General features: G+C 39.6%; 1 protein-coding gene and 1 pseudogene across 6 annotated transcripts in view; one reads left to right on the forward strand and one right to left on the reverse strand.

Annotated features, from left to right (window-relative positions):
• Positions 1–27,771, reverse strand: part of SRGAP1 (SLIT-ROBO Rho GTPase activating protein 1) — a 268,505-nt gene that overhangs the window by 188,947 nt on the left and 51,787 nt on the right. Inside the window, exon 1 of one of the 6 annotated variants that reach the window (XM_073900722.1) lies at positions 443–484. The exons of the other annotated variants lie outside the window; for them this stretch is intronic. The gene's annotated coding sequence lies outside the window, so the exon portion shown is untranslated. Of the gene's footprint in view, positions 1–442; positions 485–27,771 lie in introns of those variants that run through there. 6 annotated transcript variants of the gene reach the window in all.
• On the forward strand, positions 17,677–18,409 carry LOC112832443 (glutathione S-transferase Mu 3-like; annotated as a pseudogene).

Here is a 27,771-nt window from a genome sequence, read left to right on the forward strand (position 1 = left end):
ACTGAGATGAGAGCAGTTACCTCTGAGGAGACTGAGATGAGAGCAGTCACCTCTGAGGAGACTGAGATGAGTTCATGAAGGAGAAAATACTTTATATGGCTTTTGCAGGACAGTAAGGTCTTAGACTTGTAGAAATGAATGGTGACAGCAGAAAGGCTCTCATTCTAGACCTAGAGTATAAAGTAAATAACAGAATGGGAAGTGTGAAGGTATAAATGAACATTTTGCCAAAAGGACTGGGTCACCATGAGTTAAGGAAGAGTGGAGTCAGATATGAGGAATCTGTAGTTTCCCACGTAAATAGGAGGATGCTCTAATATGTTGGCTGGCTTGCCTGCTGGTCAGCAACAGTATAAGGGTAGCAATCCAAGCAGTCAACACATTTTACCAAGTCCATAATATGGGCCAACCAGAGACACTAGGCGTCAGGGTACAATGATACCTGCTCCTGTGGATCTTGCAGTGCCGTAGAGGTGTGCACAGGTTGCTTACAGACAACAAGTTCTAGGACGCTATAATCAGAATGGATGACCACCCAGAGTCCCTTGGGCCAAAAGAGCAGAATCTCTTCAAGAGTTCCAGAAGCAAATAATAACAGAGACATAAAAACGCAACACATATGTATTTAGTCATTGATCCCCATCACTATACAATATACTTGAGGTCAGGCAGAGTGGAGGGTGTGGAGATGAGGACTGTGAGGTATGAGGAAAATATCCAGGTGGAGATGCTTGGCAAACACAATGAAACTTTAGATGAGAGGTTTGGGCTCATTAATAGGCAATATAACAAATGGAATAATTTCAATATTATTGGCAAGTCTTATATTTAAATTCTACGAAAACCATGATGACATTAGATTTGTAAACACGTAAGCCTTACCCAGAAAGAAGGCAGAGCTCAGACTCAGGAGGGGGACAAAGTTGGTCTGAATCCCAGCTGGGCTACTTGAGACCTGGGTGACCTTGGCCAAGGAACGTCACCTCGCTGAGCCTCATCTTCCTCACGTGTAAAGCCGGGGTGATAACTGCATGCACATCCTCCCCATGAGTATTATGCAGACTGAAGGAGAGCGAACAGCTAGGTACCTAACACATAGTCCCAGCTGAGTAACTCGTAGCTATTATTATTATTTATATTTAGGAAAAATCCACACTTGCTTGCTGTTAAGATATTAAATTAGAAAGGTAATTCTGGAATACCCAAAAACGCTATATAATTGATGGTGTGAGGGAGAGAGAATCATGTACCACTGGTACGATATCAAAGTACTATAAATATGACTTATGCAATAATTTTTAGCATGTGAAATAAAATTAAATTTGGAGGAAAGGATTGTAAGGGAAATCCTTTGAAACTTCGGCCAAGCTGTGGTCCTCCTTGTTCCAAACTGATTTTCCACTTGCCACACAGGATCATCTTATTAATGCATCCAGTATTTCATACAAAAAACTACTCCTTTCTTTCCCCTCTTTACTTTCCTCCATTCTTTTCTTCCTTGCTGGATTTTCCACCTTCTTTAAAAAAAAAAAAAAAAAAAGATTTATTTATTTATTTTTTTTGAGAGAGAGAGAGAGAGAGAGACAGAGAGAAATAGAGCAGGGGGAGGGAGAATCTCCAAGCAGACTCTCTGCGAAGCATGGAGCCTGACACAGGGCTCAATCTCAGGACTCTCTGAGATCATGACCTGAGCCGAACTCACAGGAGTCAGCCACTTAACGAACTGAGCCACCCAGGCACCCCTGGATTTTCTATTTCTTTTTTTTAAGATTTTATTTATTTGACAGAGAGAGACACAGCAAGAGAGGGAACACAAGCAGGGGGAGTGGGAGAGAGAAAGCAGGCTTCCCGCTGAGCAGGGAGCCGGATGTGGGGCTCGATCCCAGGACCCTGGAATCATGACCTGAGCCGAAGGCAGACGCCCAATGACTGAGCCACCCAGGCACCTCTGGATTTTCTATTTCTGATACTAACACGTTGGTGACTGTAAAAATTAGGTAACATAAACTCTCAGTAAACGTTAGCACTCCCCTCAATTTTTCTTTGCTGTAACACTTCCCAGAAAATTTGAATTCTAGGTCACTGAACATGATATGATGAGGTCACTTAATAAATTTTAATTTCCATACTGCAGGTTTATCCTAGTTGGCATAATTTTAATAATGAAGCTTTTTTTAAAAATGTTTTATTTATTTATTCATGAGAGTCAGAGAGAGAGAGAGAGAGAGAGAGAGGCAGAGGCAGAGGGAGAAGCAGGCTTCCTGAGGAGCAGGGAGCCCGATGCGGGACTCGATCCCAGGACCCTGGGATCATGACTTGAGCCGAAGGCAGACGCTTAACCAACTGAGCCACCCAGGCGGCCCAATAATGAAGCTTTTTTAATGTATGCAAATATCAGCAATTTTTTCTTCCTCTAATTTAGCTTAAAACTTATCAAAATTAAGATGCTGTACATCCATTTATTTTTCCAAATGACCATGCAATAAAAACGTGAAGGCCTAGCATTCAACTGCCTTGATGAGAGACTAAGTTGTTGATGTGGGAAGCAAGGAGTCCATAATGAAGAGAGAGAGTGATGTCAGCAACAGATGCACCCTGAATCTATGAATGCTGGTCTGATATGCGTCTAAAGCAGCCTATCTTTGTTTGATTCTAGGCTGGAGAAGGCGGGCCACTTAATATGAAGGAGCTTCTGTTGCTAAATCAAGATCCAGGCAACAAATCACACCTACTTTAAATCATCTGTTCTTTCAAGCATTACGGACACACAGGATAACATCAAGTACAGTGACAGTCACCCCTCCGGTACCACAGCACAATGATACCACTTAAGAGCTATAAATAGCCTTCAACCAGATGGGATGGCTTGGCTCAAGCTGTGATCTCATTTTTTTAAACAAAAGTTTAAAAATAATTAATTCCTGATTTCAGTCATTCATTTGGCAAGTATTTATTGCCTTAGTACTATATGCCAGGCACTAGAAAGGCAGTAACTAAAGGTTGGATGTCTCTTAGAAGCATTCACACATTTTACAAGTTTCACATCCTCAAAAAAGTGTTTCTCAAGAACCGAGCTGCAAAGCAACCAAATAACCCCCAAGGGGATGATCCCTCTGTGAATTCCTCAAACTACTCCCTACTCAGTGCTCAATAACAGGTGACATGGGCCCAGAGAATGAGAATACCGTCAAGGAAGCCACTACTCGGTAGCAAAGTTCATTAAGGTACGATTTTGCTCTGTCCTACAGTCTGCAGTTCTCAGAACAATTACAAATATTTGTTTTGGAAATCCTAAAATAAATCAGCTATTGGCATTTTTAAAAATCCTTATGCTTCTTCAGAACATCGTTTGTGTGGTGCCTAAATTAGAAGATCTACTAAAATATTTAATCAGGGAACACATGAAAAATTAATAGAGAATTTGTTTGTGATCTACTTAACTCCTGATCACATGTAGCATGAGGCTGGGGTGGGGAGTGCCTTAGAAAAACCCAACTCAACTACAGAAACCCAACTTAAAAGAAAGATGAGGGCGCCTGCGTGGCTCGGTCGGTTAAGTGTCTGCCTTCGGCTCAGGTCATGATCCCAGGGTCCTGGGATAGAGCCCCGCATCGGGTTCCCTGCTCAGCAGGGAGCCTGCTTCTCCCTCTGCCTTTCCCCCCTGGCTTGTGCTCTGCTCACTCTCTCTCACAAATAGGAAGGAAGGAAGGAAGGAAGGAAGGAAGGAAGGAAGGAAGGAAGGAAGAGAAAGAAAGAAAGAAAGAGAAAGAAAGAAAGAAAGAAGGAAAGAAAGAAGGAAAGAAAGATGATACCCACTTTCTCTGAGGCTTAACCAGAAGACTATAATAACTCAAGGCACCTTGAAGTAAAATTAACATGGTAACAAAAATCTGAAGACAAAGGAGTTCACAGTTTTTTGTCACATATCAAATTGTATAAGTGTCTTACATGGTTAGAGTGTTCAAGTTACCAATTAATTAGTTTAGTTCCTCCGGAGCCAGTAGTACAAACTATAGCCTTTTCTTGTGACTTTCCCTGAAATGAACTTCTAACAGCCATCTTGTGTATTTCTTAAATAAAACTAAGAAACTCAAAGGAGACTGTTATCAAAGTGTCTTACTTAGTCTAATAAGGGAAGAAATTATCTTGATTATATTATGCAATGAATTTAAAAATGGGCATTTGGAGGTACATAATTTTGATGAGAGAGACAGAATGAGGCTAGCTATTAAATACCATCATAATTATAAACCCGAGAAGCTATAATCTCAAATTTTTCTCTCCTTTATATGAAATCATGTGATATTTCTTTGATATGACTGGTAAAAAATATTGAGAACTATTTCCTTATCCTAATCATCCCTTGAATAAAGTACCAAGTTAAAATACAAAAATATGAACAAAATATTTAGAAGCCTTTATAAAATGATGCAAGTATGGAAGAATATATAGTAAGATATATAAATATATATAAATATATGTCAATATATAAATATATGTATTTATATATAAAATATATATAAATATATGTAAATATATCTATATAAGTATAGATAACTATATATAATATATATAAATATATCTATATACCTCTCTCTCTCTCTATATATATATATATAAAGAGAACAAAGTATATTACCCAAAAAGTAGCACAGTTTGATCCCATTTTAGTAAAATTATACAGGCACAGATAAAAGACTAGTAGGGTACCATAAAATATTAACAGTGTTACCTCTGAGTGATAGAATTAACATTTTAGTTTAGGGATTGGCCAATATAATGATTTCACACTTAAGTAGGTGAGTCTTCGTGAATTATAGTAGTAAACACAGTGCGGATGTCCTGCAAGCAGATACCATAAAGTCTTCTCCTATTATCTCGTTACATTATGAGTAACCCTGGTTGAACTGTTTTTATTTTTTTTTCCACCCCCATAAGTGTACTCTCCAATCCTTACCCCTTATTTCACCCGTTCCTCCACCCACCTCCCCTCTGGTAACAACAATCAGTTTTCTCTCTATAGTTAAAAGTCTGTTTCTTGGTTTGTCTCTTTTTTTTTTCCTTTGCCCATTTGTTTCATTTCTTAAATTCCACATATGGGTGACAGCATATGATATTTTATCTTTCTCTGACTTATTTCACTCAGCATTATACTCTCTAGCTCTATCCACGTCATTGCAAATGGCAAAATATCATTCTTTTTATGGCTGCATATATTCCATTCTATATACACACATCTTCTTTATCCATTCATCTATCCATAGAGGCTTGGGCAGCTTCCATAGTTTGACTATTGTAAATAATACTGCTGTAAAGATAGGAGTACATGTATTCCTTTGAATTAGTGTTTTTGTATTTTGGGGGGTAAATACCCAGTAGTGCAATCACTGGATCATAGGGTAGTTCTATTTTTAATTTTCTGAGGAAACTCCATACTGCTTTCCAAAGTGGCTGCACCAGTTGGCATTTCCCTCAACAGTGCAAGAGGGTTCCTTTTTCTCCACATCCTCACCAATACTTGTGTTTTTTATTTTAGCCATTCTGACATGTGTAAGGTGATATCTCATAGTGATTTTGATTTGCATTTCCCGGATGATGAGTGATGTTGAGCATCTTTTCATGTATCTGTTGGCCACCTGTATGTATTCTTTGGAGAAATGTCTATTCATGTCTTCTGCCCATTTTTTAATTGGATTTGTTTTTTAGGTGTTGAGTTGTATCAATTCTTTATATATTTAGGATACTAACCCTTTATCAGATATGTCATTTGCAAATATCTCCTCCCATTCAGTAGGTTGTCTTTTAGTTTTGTTGATTGTTTCCTTTGCTGTGCAGAAATTTTTTATTTTGATGTAGTCTCAATAGTTTATTTTTGCTTTTATTTCCCTTGCCTCAGGAGACATATCTAGAAAAATGTTGCTATGGCCAATGTCAGAGAAATTACTGCCTGTGCTCTCTTCAAGGATTTTTATGGTTTCAGGTGTCACATTTGGGTCTTTAATCCATTTTGAATTTATTTTTGTGTATGATAAAAGATAATGGTCCAGTTTCATGGTTTTGCATATGACTGTCCAGTTTTCCCAACATCATTTCTTAGAAGAGACTGTGTTTTTCCCGTTGTATATTCACTTCTCCTTTTTTGAAGATTAGCTGACCATATCAGTGTGGGTTCATTTCTGGGTTTTCTGTTTGATCTGCTTCCTAAACTGGAACTCATTACAGTCCCACAACCCAGAGCAAAGGTTAACCTCAATGACATAAATGACAGGAGTAGATACAGACATATAGAGGAAGTTCTTGATTATCAAATAAGTCTTCAGTGAAGTATTGATCAAGTGACAAGTCTTAAGGTGTATGCCCCCTTTGAGTAACCAAACAGACCTACTCTTATGACTGACTATAAGTTTGCTCATTTACTCATGAAGCATTCTGAGTTCCGACTCTATAGCAAGCTCTGTACTACTGGGGCTGAGTATAAAAATGACATCGTGTCTTCCCTCAAAGAGCTCACAGTCCATTTGGAGAGACAAGTCAACTGATGTGTACCATGCAACATATGCCCAGAATATCACAGGAATGCAGAGGAGGGGCACATGATCTAACTTGGGGCAACTACAAACAGTTTGGTGTTGCTGGAACGTGAAGGATAACTCGAGAAGTGCTGAGAGCTGATGCCAGAAAAGTAGGCTGGGGTAAAATCATGGAGGCTTAGTCTATTTTGATAAAGAACTAAGACTTTAATTGTGTGAATAACAGAGAATATTTGAAAGATTTTACTGGTGAAGTTACATGCTGCATAAAGAAAAACTTTATGCAGCATGTAACTGCATAAAGAATTCATTCCAGGGAATCACTAACGCAAAAGTAGTTTGTAACCTGTAAATGCTATTGAAATGCTTATTATTTTCAACCATCCTCCTTTACATCTGGGCATTTGCTCTGGAATGATGAACAGAATATTCTCAGTTGAGTTCAAATTTCTGCCCACAAATTTCTTAGACTAGATTAGGTTAGAAATAAAATTTCTTAGAAATCGATTTTTGATTTCATTTACAGTACACACTGAGTGCAAAATTGTGACTGTTAAGGAAGTCTAAAACAGAACTAGGATATATTAAGCAAGTTTGAAAGAATCAATTGAAACAATCAATAAAGTGTTTCTCTTAGAAAGACCTATAAAATTGACTCAGATATTGAACAAGGCTTCCTCCTCCCCTTTCACTGATTTACTCAACAAATGTTCATTAAATAGTTTCTCTGTACCAGGCACCATGCTGGATCCTGAAAATACAATGGTGTACCAAATAGAGTCTTATGGGCCTCACATAGTTTACATTCCAGGGAAAGAGAGATATTACTAGCTATGCAAATATATGTACTATGTAAGCGCTATGAAGGAAAAAGTTGAAATTATATTTGTTATGGAAAACCTGAGCGAGTTGGGGAGAGAATAGTGCACATTGCTTTTTCAAGGAAGTAACAGTTGAGCTAAAATCTAAAGGATGGTATTATATAGGGTGATAGGAGGTAGTATTCTAGAACAGTCTATGCAAAGGCCCAGGAAGGGAAAGGGACAGGTGCCTTCAAGGAACTAAAAGATGGCTGGGGGGCGGGGGAGAACCTAGAGATGAGACTAGAGATATGAGCAAGGTCTGCTCATCCATGGCCTTTGGTCATATTAGAGATTTATGCTAAAAGCAATTTTTTAAAAAAGACTTTTAAGAGTTTTGAACTTGGGGTTTCATGTGAGCTGGCTGCAGAGTGCACAATGGATTGAAGGACCAGAACAAATGCAGTTAGGAGGCTGGAGCAGCACGCGGGGTGAGAACTGATGCTGGCTGAGACTAGGGTGGCTGCAGCAGAGATGGGGAGACCTGAACAGATGCCAGAAATATCTCAGAGGTAAAACTGGCACACTGTGGAGATGGAGTGGTCATGGTGATAAGCCTGAGGGAGGTGTCAGAAAGGACTCCCAAATTGAGGGCTTCTCCAACCAGATGGATGGGCTGCCACTCATAGAGACAGCAGCAGTCCAGGTGTGGGATGACCGAGCACTTGTTTGGTTTTGTCCATGTTTAACTGGAGGTACTTCTAAGACATCAGTAGATGACCTGTTGAGTAGGTATCTACATATATAATATATATTCTCCACAGTAAAAAATCTTTTTATTTTTTTCCTCAGTGCTGCTCTTCTCCCCACTGTCTTTCCCATTTCAGTAAATGAGCCTACACTCTCTGTTATTCACTCTCAAACCAAGAGATCATCCTTAATTCTTCTTCCTTTTTTTTTTTTTTTAAAGATTTTACTTATTTGTCAGAGAGAGACACAGAGAGAGAGGGAACACAAGCAGGGGGAGTGGGAGAGGGAGAAGCAGGCTTCCCACTGAGCGGGGAGCCTGATGTGGGGTTCGATCCCAGAATCCTGGGATCATGACCTGAGCCGAAGGCCGACGCTTAACGACTGAGCCACCCAGGCGCCCCCATCCTTAATTCTTCTCTTCCTCACACCAAGCCTCACATGAAGTCATCAACAGGTTTTACCAGCCTCACCTTCAGCATAGGTCCTGAATCCAACTTCTCACCACTTTCTCCACCAACATTCTGGTTGAAGCCAGATTCATCTCTTACTTTAACTTCTGCATGCCTCTAACTCCTCTCTATGGTCCCGTTCTCATCACCTCCTAGAGTTTATTCACACAGAAGCCAAAAGAATCTTTTATATATGTATTTTTTTATTTTTAAAGATTTTATTTATTTGAAAGAGAGAGCAAGAGCACAAGCAGGTGAAGGGGCAGAGGGAGAGGGGGAGAATTTCAGCAGACTCTGTACTGAGTGTGGAGCCTGACAACAGGGCTCAATCTCACAACCCTGAGATCACAACCTGAACTGAACTCAAGAGTTGGATGCTTAACTGACTGAGCTACCCAGGCACCCCAAAAGGACATCGATCAAGCCACGTTCTTCCCCCTCTAACAGCCCTCCCCTTTCTTCCCGTAACTCTTACAATAAAGCCTAAAACAGTGTTGACCATGGGCTCCCAGGCCCTAGGAGACCTAGTGCCTGTCTTCCTTCCCCACCTCATCTCCCCGGCTCACTTCTCTCTCTTCACAACTATCTCTTGCTGCTCCTTAGATAGTCTCTACTTCTGAAATGCTGCTTTGGAGTGTTCTACTTCCACAGTCTTGCATGGCTTGCTCATTCATTTCATTAAGGTTTTTCCTCAAAAATCATTTTCTCAGAGACTCAGTCTCATTAGTTATTGGGGAAATGGCAATGAAGACCACATGTAACATTATCTTATTCCCATTAGACTGTCAAAAATGAAGATGTCTCCTCATCCCACGTGGGTCAACTAGAACTCTTAATGACTTCTAGGTGGGAATATAAACTGGTACCACTCCTTTAGAAAACAATTTGGTATTATCATGTAAAGTTGAACACTGACCCAGCAATTCCATTGGCAGGAATGTCATGGAGGAACTCCCGTATATGGGCATCAAGAGGCACACAAAAGAATGTTTAGCAGCACTGTTCAAAGAGTAAAAGGCTGGAAACAATTCAAATATCCATCAACGAGGCAATTAATCGATAGGTTCTGCACATTCACCCAAAAGATCATAACTCAGCTGTTAAAATGAATGAACTAAAGCCACATGCAGCAATGTGGAACAATGATACTATTTTTTAAAAAGATTTATTTATTTATTTGAGAGAGAGAGAGAGAGAGAGAGAGCAGGAGCGGGGGGAGGGGCAGAGGGAGATGGAGAAGAAGACTCCCCGCTGAGCAGGGAGCCTGATGTGGGGCTTCATCCCAGGACCCTGGGATCATGACCTGAGCCAAAGGCAGACACTTAACCAACTGAGCCACCCAGGTGCCCAAAACTATTTTTAAAAGGCAAAATAAATAAGCAAAATGAAACAGTACAGTGCTATGAATATATCTGTAAGTGATTAACACTATTTTTATAAAAGGCAAGAGAAAAATTTAACAAAAGATTTAAGAAGCGGTTACTTCAAAGGATAGACAGGTAGATGGGATAAGACCAAGTACAGGGGGATGAAACAGAATTGGTAATGCTTAGTTTGAGATTAGGTGGTAGGTTTGATATGTATATATAACATACACTGTTATGCTTCATAACTTATAAACATGGTAGCACGTATATATTAAATTTAGGTAATATAAATTAAAATACAAAGTCATGGCTAAAACAAGATGAAGGAGAAAGTTACTACTTTAGGTAACTTTTTAGTTACTTCTTCCCTAACTATTAAAATAACTACTACACCTCTTCTCTGGATTCTGTTTTTCTTCACAGAACACGTGACTGCTAAAGGTACATACGTCTATGTACATACATAACACACACATTCATTTTCTTGTTTAAGTTTCTCCCACTAGAATGTAAACTCCCTAACTGTGCTGTCTTTGACATTCTTGTCCACTGCAGTATCTCCAAGGCCTAGAAGGTACCTGACATACACAATATTTATGGGATAAATGAATAAATGCATGAACGAATGGCCTAGATAGCATAAGCAAAGTAGTAGGGCACTAAAGATTTAATGCAGGGACTCTGGCATCAAACCCAGGCTCGAGTCAGTCTTAGACTGGGTCACCAGAAGTGAGTTAGTTAACTTCATTGTGTCTGAGTATCCTCATCTACAAAACAGGGTAATGGTGTGGTTAAGATTGCTAAAGAAAAGGGAAGCCTGAGTGGCTCAGTCGGTTAAGCGTCTGCCTTCGGCTCAGGTCATGATCCCGGGGTCCTGGGATCAAGTCCCACATTGGGCTCCTTGCTCAGTGGGGAGCCTGTTTCTCTCTCTGCCTGTCACTGCCCCTGCTTGTGCTTGCTCTCTCTCTCTCTGACAAATAAAATTTAAAAATCTTTAAAAAAAAAAAAAGTTTGCTAAAGAAAGGATTTACCTGACTATAGAGAATAAGGGTTATTGGACGGGAGGTGGGTGGGGGATGGGCTAGATGGGTGATGGATATTAAGGAGGGCACTTGTGATGAGCACTGGGTGTTATGTGTAAGTGATGAATCACTAAATTCTACTCCTGGAAATTAATATCACACTATATGATAACTACCTAGAATGTAAATAAAAATTTGAAACATTAATAAAGAAAAAGAATTTAGCACTTTGGCACAAAATTATTATTACAGAGTAACGAGAATTTCCGCTCATAAAAGATGTCCATCTCAGTGGTTGTAAGCAACTGGAATTCTTTAGGCAGTTTTTCTATGACCAATTTCTTCCACACCCAATTTTAAAACATGGACCAATTTGGAATCCTATAGTTATTTCTGTAGTTTGGTCAAACTAAAGATGTGCTAGGAAAATTTGTAACCACCAAACTTCCAGTGAGGACAGAACAATTTAATCTTGCATGGCCCTAGCCACCAACTTAGGAGATCAGCCAGAGGAGAAGAGTAAAAATAGCACCTGCCATCTTTTGAGGGCTTTCTCTAAGCCAAACAACTTAGACACATCATCTTGCTAATTCTTCACAACTAGCTTGGGAAGTCAATGTGTACAAGAACTCCAGAAGTAGGCTTATTGTAAACTGTTTTAAACTTTGGGCCTGAGCAGGTTCTGCTATGGAGATGATATTCAAAAAGAAAGTAGCAATTCTTGAGAGTAGATTTGCACTACCAGCTGTAATACACCCTTTTAAAACAAAAAAACAAAACAAAAAGCAAGGGATGCCTTGGTGGCTCAGTCGGTTGAGCGTCTGACTCTTCATTTTGGCTCAGCTCATGATCTCAGGGTTGTGAGACTGAGCCCATGGGGCTCTGTGTTCAGTGTGGAGCCTCCTTGTCGCTCTCCCTCTGACCCCCCCCAAAAAAATAATAATAATAAAAACCCACAAAAAGCAAAACCTGTCTTTCACATACTAAATGATGCCTTATTATATACTAAAAAACCAGGGCCTTTATTGCCATGAAACCCACATGGTCCCTTCTAAAAATTGCTATACCAACACCTCTACCTCAAAAGGATCAAACTCTGCAGTCCTGCTGGCTCACGGTGTTCCCAGAACACTCACAATAAAGAAGAAACTTTCACTGAATTAACCCATGTTTTCCATCTGAACTATAGCCAAGGACCCAGGGCATCCCTCGCTCCAGAGGGACCATACCCTCTTGGAGTGCTCTCAGTCCTTCTGAGAGATCTGCTCCAGCTCTGTTCAGGCTAGGGATATAGAGGACACTCCACGTATTCCAATGACTTGGAAGAATCCCAGCTTAATAATAATACTGACTCATAACAATGACCCTTTATACAGTTCTAACTATATATTAGGCAGTATTTATTCTGAGTTTTTGCATATATTTACTCATTTAATCTGCATAACTACTCCATGGGGTAGATATAAGGCTTGCAATTTGACCAAATCCCATAAGTGAGACTCATGAAAGTGAACACATGATATCTATATGCAAACTGACCTTGCAGAACAGGGTTAAGACCAGAGCAGAAATCCCCAAAGGACCCCAATAGTAAGAAATTCAGCAGCTCCCCGTGGCCTGGCCTCTTGAGTTTGATCAAGTCGGACACCCCCTTTTCCAATCCAAAATGCTATTTCTCCAGAATTAATAAATGAAGAGGAGGAGCTCTGCAGAGGAGTACTTAATTTCTGTCACATCCCACACCCTGACTCCTCGTCGAGTTTACTGGCCTGCATGCAACTCCCAGACCTATCTTATATCCCACCACTTAACATCACCCAGGGCATCTTAACCCCCTTCTGGCCTTTTGACACAGCCCAAACTTCCTCTTGGAATTTCATCCTGATTCCAATGTCTCTCTAACACCTCCCTCTAGTCTCTCTACGTTTATAACATTCTACGGATGTTTCCTATCCCATGCAATTACTGGTTTCATTTTTTATCTTGTCCCTCTCCTCTTTAAACTTTTAGCATCTCGAGACCACAGGCGACATTTGCTTTCCCAGTGTCTGCAGACTCGCAATAATGTTAACTGACTGCATGAACTAAGGAAACCATTGCTCCTGGTGAACAACACATCATTTCTCATCATCCACCTACACAATGCCCTTGCAGAACCAGTGGGAGGGAAGGATTAAGAAAGGGAGGGGTCCCTGAACCAGCCGGAGCTGCCTGGTTAGTTATGAAAAACTTACAAGAGAACCCGTTCTGGGAGCTCTGCTTCCAGCCCCAGAATTTAAACTTGCATCCTTTTCAATCAAACAATTACCATCACTACCACCTACGACCAAGGCTTCCATTTAATCCTTGGGACTTCTCACTTCATTAATATCCAAGTTTCTGAATAGCTTTTGAAGTTCAGTGAAAGGCTGCTCACAATGTTTTGAGCAGAGTTTCTGTTCTGAGAGTTACTTTTTCTCTTCTGGGCAAACCACATTTGGTTTTCCTTTATCCTTCTAATAAATGCCGTTTAAAAGGCTGGAGGCATTGAAGGTGAAGCGAGAAAGATACATCTAGAAGTTGCTAATCAATATGGAATTTCTCTGGGCGCCTGTGTGACCTCAGCGTTTTTCACATTTCCACAGGTCTCCTTGGAGACGGTTGCTATGATCACTCAGTGTCCCTGGCTAAAAATCTTCAAAATGTGGACCGCTGCTTTTATTCTCTCTCATCTCCTCTGTATTAGCAGTTTTGACCTCACCCAGAGTTTATTTCTCTATGAATGCAATCTGCTCATAATTTTTTTATCCCATAATATTCCAAACAGAGTATCCCTGGTTCTTTTGGTTCCCCGGAAATGCTTTTATTTGGATTTTAAAATTTGGCAGTCCATTAGAAATATCATTTATACTTCTATGTTTCCTGATTCCCTGAAAGTAAATTATTCATAGGACAGTCCACCCTGCCTACCTCCTCTTTTTCAAAAATACTGATTTGCCCTAGAAGAAACTAAGCATTGACAATGAAAACACTCGACCTGTTGATTCTTATTATGTTGCTTATTTAACATGCTTGGCTTGGAATATTTCAAGATTAATTTTAAAACATGTATCTTTTCTATGTCCCCTTTTGACTAAAGTTAATGTAAGTATACTTTTATTTGGTTCTGCATGCATTATTCACATTTCAAATACCTAAATTATTTCCTGATGGCTACTTCTTACAAATATGTGAGAAGAAAAAGAACTCAAAGTGCTGAATAAACTATAACAAAATCTAAGTATTGACTGCTCAGTAAATAGGGAAAGCTAAAATGCAATATCTGAAAACAATCTTTGCATTCTCCAAGCAAGGTGAGCTACTTTACTGAAATCTAGAATTCAAATGTGAATTACAAGATTGATCATTCAGAGCATTTCCAAAATCCTAATTAGGTAAATCTGCAGGGTAGGGAACACATCTAGAAATAAAATATACAGTAAATGGATCACAGAGAGATCCTTGCAGGGTTTTCCTGTAGCTACCATAGTTTTGAAAAGAGGAACAGCTCAAGGACAAAGACCAAAGTTCACATCTCTGAAGGAGGGAAATGCCAGTGCTGCAGGGTTACGATCATGAGAATGGGTGGCAACAGGATACAAAGGCGTTTTGTTAGTACAGGTAATAAATAAAAGAATGCAAACACTTTGTTCATATGAAAAAAAATAGTGCTACCTAAATTTAGGCTAGTAATTTTTACAGTTAACAATAGTAAAATGTAGATTTTATAGATAGTTAAACATTAGAAATTAATCCTTCTGGACCTCCTTTAAACATTTCTTTAACATTCAGGGTTAAGTCAGAAGGAATCTATGGAGCCTGTGAGTTAGTGAGGTCACCAACAAGAAATAAATAGTGGGAATTCATTCACCTGTTCACTCAATCAACCACAATTACCGAACATTCATTTTGTACCAAGCACTACGGTTGGCATTCGGGATGCAAAAGTGATTAAGACCCTTAAGAATTCAGTGGAAAAGACAGAACCATCAAAGTATAATAACTGAGGCACAAAACAGAGTATAATTCAGTCTTTAAAAAGGGACAAGTATCTGATGTGAAAAACCGTTTTAGGAGAGTTGCAGTTTCTCTCTTCTGGATGTGAAATTCGTTACTGTTGACACAAAAATACTGTCCATACAAAGATCAAGCTTGTTTTCAAGGTGCTTATACTACAGCACAGAGGACAGACAAGAAAAAATGACAACTAGTGCTTCTCAAATCCTCATGGTTAGGGCCAGTTTCTTTGAATCCTTCACAGACTGATACTTCTGAAAAAAAAAAGAAACCTAGAAAATGGAAATAAAAATTCTAAACACTTATCTTCAAGTTTTGTACTTATTTCATGAAGAAGAGTAACATATCTCAGTCCATAGACAAGCACTGTAATAAAGTATTATGGTGCTAAAATAAAAGTATAAAATATTTGTATATATATATATATATATATATATATATATAACATATATAATAAAAGTATATATGTATATAAGTATAAAGGTATATAATAAAAGTATATAAGCTTCCTTCACATAGAAGGAAGTGATTGGTTTACGAGGAGAGGCAGAGAGTTAATCTAAGGAAAAGCTTTATGGAAGATGTGATCCTTGAACTGTGTCTTAAAAAAAAAAATGGAGGATTCCCCAGAAAAACACTGTGAGGGGCATTCCAGGCAGGAGTAACACACAGATGCGGGAAAAGCAAGGGTTCCTATAAAGTTGAGTAATGAGAGAAAGGGAAGGCCAGTCAAAGAGGGGGTTATAAGCTGAATATATCATCTGAATGGACCCCCATCTGGTAAAATTTCATAAAGACTAAAAAAAGAAAGCAGTTGATTCCTTTACTGGGTATTTAAAACATTGTTACAAAAACAACTCCAGGGACAGTCACAAGTGAATCTAAGCCCTCTGGGTGGGGTTCATTAAATACATACTACCTTACAATTATGTGACTTCCTCTTTCTTTAGAGTTCACATTGCAGATAATGAACGTTTGTCATAGTTTTAAAATGATGGAGAAAAATTCCCATCATGCCAGACCTAGAGTTTTCAGATGTGGAGGGACAGGGTTTATAGTCCTCGTCCTGTTTTTGTTTTTGATTTGATTTTTACTTGGCCATCTTTCCTTGCAGACCGTCAAAGCAGAAAAGAATGTGGGCTCTGTCTAGTGCTGACTTTCACCTGCTCCATGACAGTGGATGTGGACAATTCACTTAGCCTTCCAGTTTTCTCAACTACAAAAGAGGGACGGTGATAGTCCCACCCCACAGGGTTATCTTACTGGGAGGATTAAATTAATACAAGCGCTCCTAAGAGTGACTGACAAATTATAGGTGATCAGTGTCAACAGAGTTAATATCACTAAAAATAAAAGGAAATACATGGATGTATACTCTCCCTTTTCTCCCCCCCACCTCCGAACCCCACAATGTCGTTCACAGAAGTATCTAAAAGTAGGACCAAGTGGGCTCCCTCAATTCTAACCCTGTACATCATCCACTATTTCTTCAACCTAAACACGTATTACAGGTGGAGAAAATAGAGCTAATTATAGGCTTCGGAGTAAAATGACTAAGGCAAATCAATAGAGAAGAGCTTATTTTCCATCCTGATCCTACCTTAGTGATCCCTAAAATTAGAAGCCAGTAGTTTTGGGTTATTGAAAGACACTTCCTCTGAGAGAGGAAACCGGAATGAGACAAGACTGTTTAGGCAGGCTTTATTTAAAACATTTAGCACCTCTTAGAAATGTAAAGTAATCAAGGCGAGGCTTAAATATTTCAAAGTCTGAGATGGTCGTGGAGAGTTCACCGCGGGTTTGACAACAACTGGGGACTACGGAGTAAGCAATGCGGTGCCACTTCACACAGAGGCTTAGCAAGGGGACGGAGTAATTTTGGGTCGGGAATGCAAGAGTTTATCTTAATTTAGCAGCTGTAGAGCTGGCAGCAGCCACATCGAGTGAAGCCTTTTCAGGGAGATCAGCATAGGGCACAGCCGTCTAGACAAAACACCACCACAACACGGATGGGCACGGCGGCTCCCAGTATCGGCACAAATTCCAGAGATAGAGCCAAGGCTACTTGAGATGTTGCTGGCACATATGCAGAAACCTGAAGAACTCTAGAGGCCAGGGAATTCTGTGGGCCACCTTACAGATGCTAAAGGCACTTTGCAAATGCTTTTAGGAGACTTTCAGTATCCTGGGTAATATGAAGCTTTTTATTTTCCTTAACACTTCAAATTTATTGTCAAGTATACTGTTTCTGAGACCTACTCCTTTTCCCTCTGTTCTCCAAACACTTCCACATCTTCACCGTGTAGTTGTCAGGACAAATGGAAGAGCTCTTTAATCCCAGGTGTGGCCCTTTAAGGCCAGGCTAGGCTGGACTCTGTTCTTACGAGCCAAAGAGCTGACCTATAGGAAGTAAGTACAAGCATTGTCCCTTAAATGCAAAAAATTATATTGGTTTTACCATCACCTGCAGAGAGACTATAAAAGTACAAGAGAAAATGTTATGACATCTAGAACCACGATCAACAACCTCTCCACCGCATATTTGCTTTCATTTTATTTTTAACCTCTTAATTCTGCTTTGTTACCATGTCTCATAGATATTACTAAAACATTACTGTAAGGCTCTATGTATTTTTTTTCCTAAACAATGTGCCATGACTTTAGTGTGTTTTAAAATACCCAGTATTACCTAGAGTCCTGGAAGGCACCGAGACAGCCTCGGCATGTCGTTGTCCAAGTCGACCATGGTTCTAGGTTACTGGGATTATTCGCGGGCTGGCGCACGCCATCCGCATGCTCCTGGAGTTCACTGATACATCCTATGAGGAGAAACAGTACACGTGCGGGGAAGCTCCCGACTATGATAGAAGCCAATGGCTGGATGTGAAATTCAAGCTCGACCTGGACTTTCCTAACCTGCCCTACCTCATGGATGGTAAGAACAAGATCACCCAGAGCAATGCTATCTTGCGCTACATCGCTCACAAGCACAATATGTGTGGTGAGACTGAAGAAGAAAAGATTCGAGTGGACATCATGGAGAACCAAATAATGGATTTCCGCATGCAGCTGATACGACTGTGCTATAGCCCTGACCTTGACAAACTGAAGCCTCAGTACTTGGAACAGCTACCTGGACAACTGAAACAGTTCTCCTTGTTCCTGGGGAAATTCTCATGGTTTGCAGGAGAAAAGCTCACCTTTGTGGATTTCCTCACCTATGATGTCTTAGATCAGAACCGTCTGTTTGAGCCCAAGTGCCTGGATGAATTTCCAAATCTGAAGGCTTTCATGTGCCGTTTTGAGGCTTTGGAGAAGATCGCTAACTACATGCAGTCTGACCGCTTCCTGAAGATGCCCATCAACAACAAGATGGCCCAGTGGGGCAACAAGAGAACATGCTGAGCAGGAGGTGGACTTGCACTGCTTGTTTTGTTCCACCCTGTCCCTAGGGGGCGTGTAACTCTCTCTTCTCTGGTCTTTTCAATAAATAGCGTTTAGGCTAAAAAAAAAAAAAAAAAAAAAAAATACCCAGTATTACCTATACCTGAGAAAGGATGCAAACAGTGGCATCTCAATGCTTACAAGCTCAAAATGGGACCAAAGAGGGTAGGGAAGGAATTGGGCTACCCTGTATCAGTCAGCAATGATAAATTTAATAATCGAGTAGAGTTAGAAGGATAGTCAACTGGGGTGCCTAGGTGACTCAGCTGCTTAAGTGTCTGACTCTTGATTTCAGCTCAGGTCATAATCTCAGGGTTCTGGGATAGAGCCCCAACGTCGGGCTCCCAGTTTAGGGAGAGCCTGCTTGTCTCCCTCTCTCTCTCTTCCCCTCTCCCTGCATGCACGCATGTGCGCGCTCTCTCTCAAATAAATCTTAAAAAAAAAAAAAAAAAAGATAGTCAACTAAAGAAAATAAAACAGTAGTTTACATGCCAATGACCTTAGGGGAGGAAAAAACCCAGAACAGAAGTCATAGATATATTTAGTTAAAATTATTAGGCTGCCAGAGATTGAGGAAAACAATTTCCTGTTAATAATATTTGACAATATAAAACACCTACTTAGCAGGTGTTACCTGCTAAGTAGCAATAATTGTGCCAAAATTACAACTCTCACGTCTTCAAGTTAGATTTTGAACTTAACCCTGTTCAAGTCATTCAATCATCCAAAGAAGCATTTATAAAACACCTATTAATTATGTAACACTGCATTCGACTTCCTGGAGTAAATAAAAGATAAACCGAGATTCAAACCTCTTCCTCCACAAATTTATAATCTGATGGTTAGTTTTGGGTCAACCTGGATAGGATATAGTACCCAGGAATCAAACACTAACCTAGATGGTGCTGTGAAGGTATTCTGTAGGTGTTTAAAACATCTACAAACAGCTGACATTAAGTAAAGGAGGTCAGCCTCCATAATGTATGTGGGCCTCAATCATTTGAAAAGCCGTTATGGCAAAAACTAAGGTTTCCCAGAGAGAAGAAGGAATTCTGCCTCAAGGCTGCAGCATCAATTCCTGCCTGAGTTTCTAGCCGCTGGCCTGCCCAACAGATTTTACTTGCTGAAATCCATTCCGTTGATTCCTTTTCTCTGGAGAACCTTGACTCATAGACACTCTTATGAGCAATTATAAGCAAATAGGAAGAATAAATTGCTACAAAGATGCCTTATATAGGTATGTTCTAAAGTGTACACTCAAAGAATCCAGTATAATAGTATGATTTCTATAGTGGGACCAAGTTCACAAGACAGAAGGAATATAAAAGGAGTGCCTATATTTGCCCGCGGCAGTCATGGATAGCCAAAAAGACCTGTGATTTGAAAGGATACAAAGAAGATTTTCTATAGAAAAGGAAAAAGCACACACAGTTGAAGAGATGCTAGAATGCAGAGTCTATGTACTGAAGCATAAAGTTAAAAGTCAGAATGGAGGCCAAAGGATGGAGCAAATGATATAACAGGAGATAAAGCGGGTTGCATACAAAAGGCCGTGTCTGCATATGAGAAAGATAAGATCATGGAAGACAAGGCTTAAGCGTGTTAGGTCCTAATAAATTTCTTAGCTGTTCAATTTTTTTTATAAATGCATAAATGAATGCTATTGAATTACATTAAATAGTTACTGTAAAGATGTAGTTAAAATAAGAAGCAGAACAAGTTCAGCAATGTGGCAGGATACAAGATCAATATATAAGAATCAATTTTCTTTTTATATGCTAACAATGAACAATCTGAAGACAAAATTAAGAAAATCCCATGTACACTCTTACGCAGAAAAAAAATCTCTAGGAAAAACTTTAACAAGTATAACACATGTCAAAAACCACAAAACATTGTTGAAAGTTATTAAAGATCCTAATAAATGGGGGACATTGCTTGTTCATTGATCTTAAGACTTATTATTTATTGTTAACACGGAAATAGTCTCCAGATTGATCTAAAGATTCAACAAAATCCCTATCAAAATCTCAGCTAGTTTGATTTTTTGCAAAAACTGATAAGTTGGTCCTAAAATTCATATGGAAGCAACCCAGGATAGCAGGGGGAAAACAAACAAAAAAGACAAACCTTGAAAAAAAAAAAAAAACAAAGTTGGAAGACTTTTACTTCAAAACTTACTACAAAGCCACAGTAATCAGGACAGTGTGGTTCCTGCATAAGGACATACATATACATCAATGAACTAGAACTGACAGTCAAATACAAATCCTCACATTTATGGCTGATTTTCAACAGTGATCACAAGACAACTGAATGGGGAAAGACTAGTCTTTTCAACAAATGGTGTTAGGCAACTGGATCTCCATATGTGAAAGAATGAATTTGGACCTCTACCTCACACCTTACACAAAAAATAATAAAACATGAATCACAGGCTTAAATGTAAGACCTAAAACTATAAAACTCCTGGAAGAAAATACATAAATAAATATTTATGACCTTGGTTTAGGCAATGGTTTTTAGATATGGCACTAAAACCACAAGTGACAAAAGAACAGGTAAGGTGAACTTCATAAATATTTAAAACGTTTATGTCCAGGAAACAAACTGAGGGTTGCTGAGTGGTGGGAGGTGGGAGGGATAGGGTGGCTGGGTGATAGACATTGGGTAGGGTATGTGCTATGGTGAGCGCTGTGAATTGTGCAAGACTGTTGAATCACAGATCTGTACTTCTGAAACAAATAATGCAACATATGTTAGGAAAAAAGAAAAAGAGGAAGATAGCAGGAGGGGAAGAATGAAGGGGAGTAAGTCGGAGGGGGAGACGAACCATGAGAGATGATGGACTCTGAAAAACAAACTGAGGGTTCTAGAGGGGAGGAGTGTGGGGGGATGGGTTAGCCTGGTGATGGGTATTAAAGAGGGCACATTCTGCATGGAGCACTGGGTGTTATGCACAAACAATGAATCATGGAACACTACACCAAAAACTAATGATGTAATGTATGGTGATTAACATAACAATAAAAAATTTTTAAAAATTAAAAAATAAAACGTTTATGTCTCACAGAACACCATCAAGAAAATGAAGACAACTCACAGAATGGGAAAAAATATCTGCAAGTCAGATATCTTATAAGGGATCTGTATCTAGAATATATAAAGAATTCTTAAAATTCAACAAAGAGAAATAGTTCAATTTAAAATAGGCAAAGAATTTGAACAGACATTTCTCCAAAAAAAGATATACAAATGTCCATCAAGCACCTAAAAAGATGCTCAATATCATTAGCCATCAGAAAGATGAAAATCAAAACCATGATAAGATACCACCTCATACTCATTAGGATGGCTAAAAATCACTAAGTCAGATAATAGCAAGTGTTGGTGAGGAGGTGAAGAAAATTACCACCTCATATATTGCTGGTGGGAACATAAATGATACAGCCAATGTGGAAAACAATTTGGTGATTCCTCAAAATGCTAACCATAGAGTCACCATATGACTCAGCAATTCTACTCCCAAGAATATGCCCAAGAGAATGAAAAATTTATGTCCATAAAAAAAATCTGTACACAAATGTTCACAGCAGCATCATTTATAACAGTAAAAGAAAAGAAAACAACCCAAATATCCATCAACTGATGAATGGATAAACAATATGTGGTAACTCCATACAATGGAATGTTATTCCGTCATAAAAAGGAATGAAGTACTGATGGGTGCTATGACACAGATGAACCCTGAAAACACGTGCTCAGTGAATGAAGCCAGACACAAAAGATCAAATATTTGTATGATTCCACTGACAGGAAATGTCCAGAACAGACTAATGTGTAGGAACAGATAGATTAGTGATTGCTTGGGCTGAGGTGGGGTTAGGGTAGGGCATAAAGGGAGAGCAAAACTGGGGTGATTGTTAACGAGTAAGGAGGTTCTTTTTGGGGTGTGGAAAAATGTTCTGAATTTATATTGTGGCAATAGTTGCACAACTGTGAATATACTAAAAACCATCAAACCACTTTAAATGTGTGAATTTCGTGGAATGTGAAGTATATCTCAAAGCTGTAAAAACAGGGAGATGTGATGTAGTTGGATAATCAAACTGGATTAAGCAGAAAACCTTTTCAAAATAGAGCAGATGTGTTAAAGGGAAGGTGGTACCAGAAAAGGAGGGAAATATATAGTGCGGGAACTTGATGTTTCCTCAAGGTGGGTCTCTAGTGATCACCCTCCATGCTCAACTCTCCTCAGGGATAAACTAGTAGCCCAACTTCCCAGGAATCTGATTCTCAATAGTCATACAAGGACTAAAGGCATTTGGAGTTAAGTTACTTGAATGTTAGCACCTTAGAGACACTGTCCTTGGATTCTTTTAACTTTGTTCCCCACAGCTACCCTAGTTCTGGTTGTTCAATTCTCCTTTAATTCTGTCTCCCATAATTAAAATTCTATAATGTGAATAAACTCCTCCTTCCTTGCTTAGGTAACCCCAAGTCAGTTTCTGCTGGGAAAAAAAAATGGATTATTTTTGGATATTCAGGGAAGGCCTGGATGTGTACAAGTATCATGAGACTGACAAAGTGCAAGACATAAACTAATTTCCCCTGAAGAATTTCTGATACAGAACATTCCTTTAAGAATTCACCTAGTGAGGGCGCCTGGGTGGCTCAGTTGGTTAAGCGACTGCCTTTGGCTCGGGTCATGATCCTGGAGTCCCGGGATCGAGTCCCGCATTGGGCTCCCTGCTCAGCAGGGAGTCTGCTTCTCCCTCTGACCCTCTTCCCTCTCGTGCTCTCTCTCTCTATCTCATTCTCTCTCTCTCAAATAAATAAATAAAATCTTTAAAAAAAAAAAAAAAGAATTCACCTACTGATACTGATAGGTTACTGTAACAAATTGTTCTAACTTCACTAGGCAGAGACCAAAGATTCTTTTCAGTGAGGTAGTATTCACTATGCTGCTAAGCAAACCAGATGAATAGAGATATAAATATTATTATGTCTAACACTTTAAAAAAGGAGGTAAATTCAGGCACTAGGAGACTGCTGACAAATCTTATATACCTGAACAGTTTCTCAAATTTGAATAATGAACTTTTTTAATACAAAAGAGTCCTGGAAAAATTGAAAAATCTCAAATTGAGAAACCCTGTATCATAATTTTGGCTGCATAATAGTTATCTTTTTTTAAAGATTTTATTTTTAAGTAATCTCTACATCCAATTTTGGGCTTGAACTCAGAACCCGGAGATCAAGAGTCTCATGCTCCACCGACTGAGCCAGCCAGGCGCCCCTGTAATGGTCACTGATACCAATTTGATTATAAAAGCAAAAGTCAGTGTGACTGGTTACAATTCAATGTCCATCAACAGGTGAATGGATAAACAAAATGTCAGATCCATACAATGGAATACCGATCAGCAGTGAAATGAAATGAACCACTGACATGCTACAACCAGATAAACCTCAAAAACATCATGTTAAAAGAAGACAGATGCAAAATATCACAGGTTGTTTGATCCCACTTATGTGAAATGTCTAGAAAAGGCAACTTTATATAGACAGACAGCAGATCAGTGGGTACCTAGGATGGCAAGTTAGATCAGGGATTAACAACATAGAAACAGGAGGGATTCATTTTTGGGGTAGCGGAAATGTTTTAAATCGAGACTGAAACTCCAAGTTAGGCTGAGAACAGCCACACAACAAACCAAGATTGGAGTGATGGCTGCACAAATCTATAAATTTACTGAAATGTACACTTAGAACAGGTGAATTATATGGTATGTAACTGCAGCTGAATAAAGCTTTTTAGGAGGGAAAAAGTAAATGTGAGGCAACAATAAATAGGTCAAGAGGTCATAATCCAAAATATACCCCTGTAAGAGCACACAGAAAACTTCTAAAGCATTTAAATAAAAATTTACAGAGAATTCAGGGACCTCTGAGAAAGCCCTCACACATCCCTCTGTAGTTAAGAAAAATTGCCCCAAGGGTGTAAAACAGTCTTAACAAAGTTTTCTGGAGACGTAAATATTTTTACCCTCTTTTTGCAAGTACACAAAAAGACGAAACAACAACAAAAAATGAGCAGTTTTATACTTATTTTTCTCGAGTGCCTTATACAAAGTCCTATGCCTTTTCGGTTATATTTCATTTGTCTTCATATGCATTTATTATTAAAAACAAGACTGTAGGGGCACCTGAATGGCTCAGTCGGTTAAGCATCCGACTCTTGGTTTCAACTCAGGTCTTGATCTCAGTGTCATGAGTTCAAGCCCCGCACTGGACTCCACACTGAGCGTGGAGCCTACTTAAAAACAAAAACAAAAAACCCAAGACTGTAAAAATACATGTTTTTTAAAAAAATAACCCATAGTTCTATACCTTTGTAGCTTTCCTTTCTTCTTTTTTTAACCTAGCAACTGCAGGAACTCTCCTCTGTCTTCCAATAAAAACTCTCGGACCCTTCTCTAGGTTATATTAACCCTTTGCTTATTATTTTTTTTAAAAGATTTATTTATTTTGGAGAGAGAGAGCGAGCACACAGGGGGAGGGGCAGAAGGTGAGGGAGAGGGAGAGAATCCTCAAGCAAACTCCCCACTGAGCAGGGAGTCCGACCTGGGGCTCGATCCCAGGACCCTGAGACTATGACCTAAGCCAAAATCAAGAGTCAGTCGCTTAACTGACTGAGCCACCCAGGCACCCCTAACACTTTGCTTATTATAAATAGCAAAACTGAGTTTCCCAGGTTGTTCTTTTCCTCGTTTTGTTTTAGTTTCTTTTTTCTGTGTGCAGAGATTACTAATTGTAACACAGTTCAATCTCTTAGTCTTCTTTCTAGGTTGTTTATCTTACAGTTTCAAGGCTGTAAGTTACCATTCGTCCATGGGTCTGATTACAATCTTTTAAAACACAATGCACTGAGCATACTATCTTGATGACTCAGGCTCATCTCCAAAAACACTAAGTATTGCATTTTGCCGCGTTACAGTGCCAACATAGCAAAAGAGCTTACTGAGGTATGTGGGCGTGTCTGTCACCCATTAAATGGCCGTAGGCTACCCATGCTTAAATCCTTCCTCGGTTGTCATCCTGTCTGCTTTGATATCTCACTTTTGTCTGTGGGCCTGTTTATAGCTAGCACCCTTTTCTGTTTTCTGATGTACTGACTCCATTGTTCTATGATTAGGAAGCAGACCTATTAAACTTGCGGGTTTAGAGTTGTATATAAATCAAAGCTGGGGTTTGAGGTTTTGACTAGACTTTTTCAATTCTCCAGTATGTAAACTGCCTGAGCTCTGGTACACTCACTTGGCTTTTTCAAAAACATGTCAGGGCTTTACCAAGATAGTTGGACTGCCCCACACTACTGTGCTGGGACTCCTCTGCTCCGCTCTTAACCAACTCAGCTGTTAAGGAACGCAAAAAGAATGACAGCTTAGTTGTCAGTTAACTTGGACACAAGCAGCTACTACCTCCTCCTCTGCCCAGATTTTGATAAATGATCGTAACATTTTCTTTTGGAATTTTCTTTTGTAATTGAACGTAGCATGCATTAGAATTCTGACAACCCTTTAGTAAGAAACTAACAATACAGATGGGGCGCCTGGGGTGGCTCGGGAGGCTAAGCATCCAACTTGTGGTTTCGGCTCAGGTAATGATCCCATGGGCCATGATACAGAGCCCAGAATTGGGCTCCCCACTCAGTGGGGAATCTGCTTGGGGGTTCTCTCCCTGTGCCCCTCCCCCTGTGTACCAGGTGATTACAACATGGGGTTTAATTTTTCATTGTTATTCCTTTAAGAGTGTGTGTGTGTATAATATTCATTATGTATATTTAACAACTTAAAAACATATCAGGGGTGCCTGGGTGGCTCAGTTGGTTAAACGTCTGCCTTCACCTCAGGTCATGATCCCAGAGTCCTGGGATCGAGCCCCGCATCGGGCTCCGTGCTCAGCAGGGAGCCTGCTTCTCCCCCTCCCTCTGCCTGCCTGTCTGCCTACTTGTGATCTCTCTTTCTCTCTGTCAAATAAATAAAATCTTAAAAGAACAAAACATATCAGAGTTGTTGAAGCTAGGTACAGGTATATGGGGATTTATTATACTCTTCCCTCTATTTTTGAGTGTTTGCAAACTTCTAGAACAAAAATTTTATATACATACATATACTTTCATCTTAACATCCTCTCTGACACGTAATACTTATAAAAAACCTAGTAAAACTGGGGCGTCCGGGTGGTTCAGTCAGCTAAGCGTCTGCCTTCGGCTCAGGTCATGATGGATCGAGTCCACGTCGGGTTCCCTGCTCAGTGGGGAGCCTGCTTCTCCCTCTCCCTCTGCCTGCCGCTCCCCCTGCTTGTGCTCTCTCTCTCTCTCTCACTCTCTCTCAAATGAATAAATAAGATCTTAAAAAAAATAAAAGTAAATAAAATAAAAACCTAGTAAAACTTAATGTCCTAAATGTTGTTACATACATACATACATGCATAGGCTCTATGGATATGCGAAACAAAGGCCTACGCTATCCTTAAAACACTTACAGTCTAACTGGGAAATGAAGACTTGACAGTCTATGATGCAGTGGCCAAATGAAAAGTACAACCAGAATCCAGAGAAAGGAGGGGTCGGTTTGGTTTAGGAAAGATGAGGCTGCTATGACCCTTGGAAATGAGCAAATGTGACAAAAACAGCAAGCAGTTAATACAAATAATAAACGTGCAAACTAATTTTAAGCAAATAGATTTGTGCAGGCCTCTTCATGCACCTGTCGTTTTGCTTCAAAGTGAAGAATCAAAGTTAACTGCAATCTAAGGAAATGGAAAGAAAATAAACTATTGTTCCACTTCCACACATTAAAACCCACTTTGTTAACCTTCTAACCAAATCTTATCATTTTAGGGAAGACTTGGGAACAGGCGCCTCAGTTCCTCTGAAGGAGGCAGTAAAGCACGATGAGCATGGGCATCTGCAGTCAGCCGGCTCTTGTTTGGGTCTCATCCACCACCTGCAAGCTATGGGATCGTACTACAAGACGCTTAACCACTTTGTGCCTCAGTTTCCTTAACTGTAAAATTAGGACAATGACAGTATCTACTTATAAGAGATACTGGGAGGTTCATCCTGTGCTGGGAACAGTGCCTGGCACATAGTAAACAGTCCAAGCTTGCTGCTGCTGGTGCTCTCTGCCTTTTCCATGGCTCTTGGAAAAGGAACTCATTAAGGTTCCCCTACGGCTCACTGGGGTGGGGGAGGTTATTTCAGGCAAACTAGAGATCTGAACTTTTTAAAAATATCCTGATTGCTCGAACACCATGAAGGCCAAACAAGGCCGCTTTGCAAGCTAACTCTAGTGAGCTACCAGAGC

The sequence above is a fragment of the Callorhinus ursinus genome, unplaced genomic scaffold (genome assembly GCF_003265705.2).
Source record: "Callorhinus ursinus isolate GAN/ISIS: 27379988/994484 unplaced genomic scaffold, GSC_fseal_2.0 scaffold14, whole genome shotgun sequence".
Classification (NCBI taxonomy): domain Eukaryota; kingdom Metazoa; phylum Chordata; class Mammalia; order Carnivora; family Otariidae; genus Callorhinus; species Callorhinus ursinus.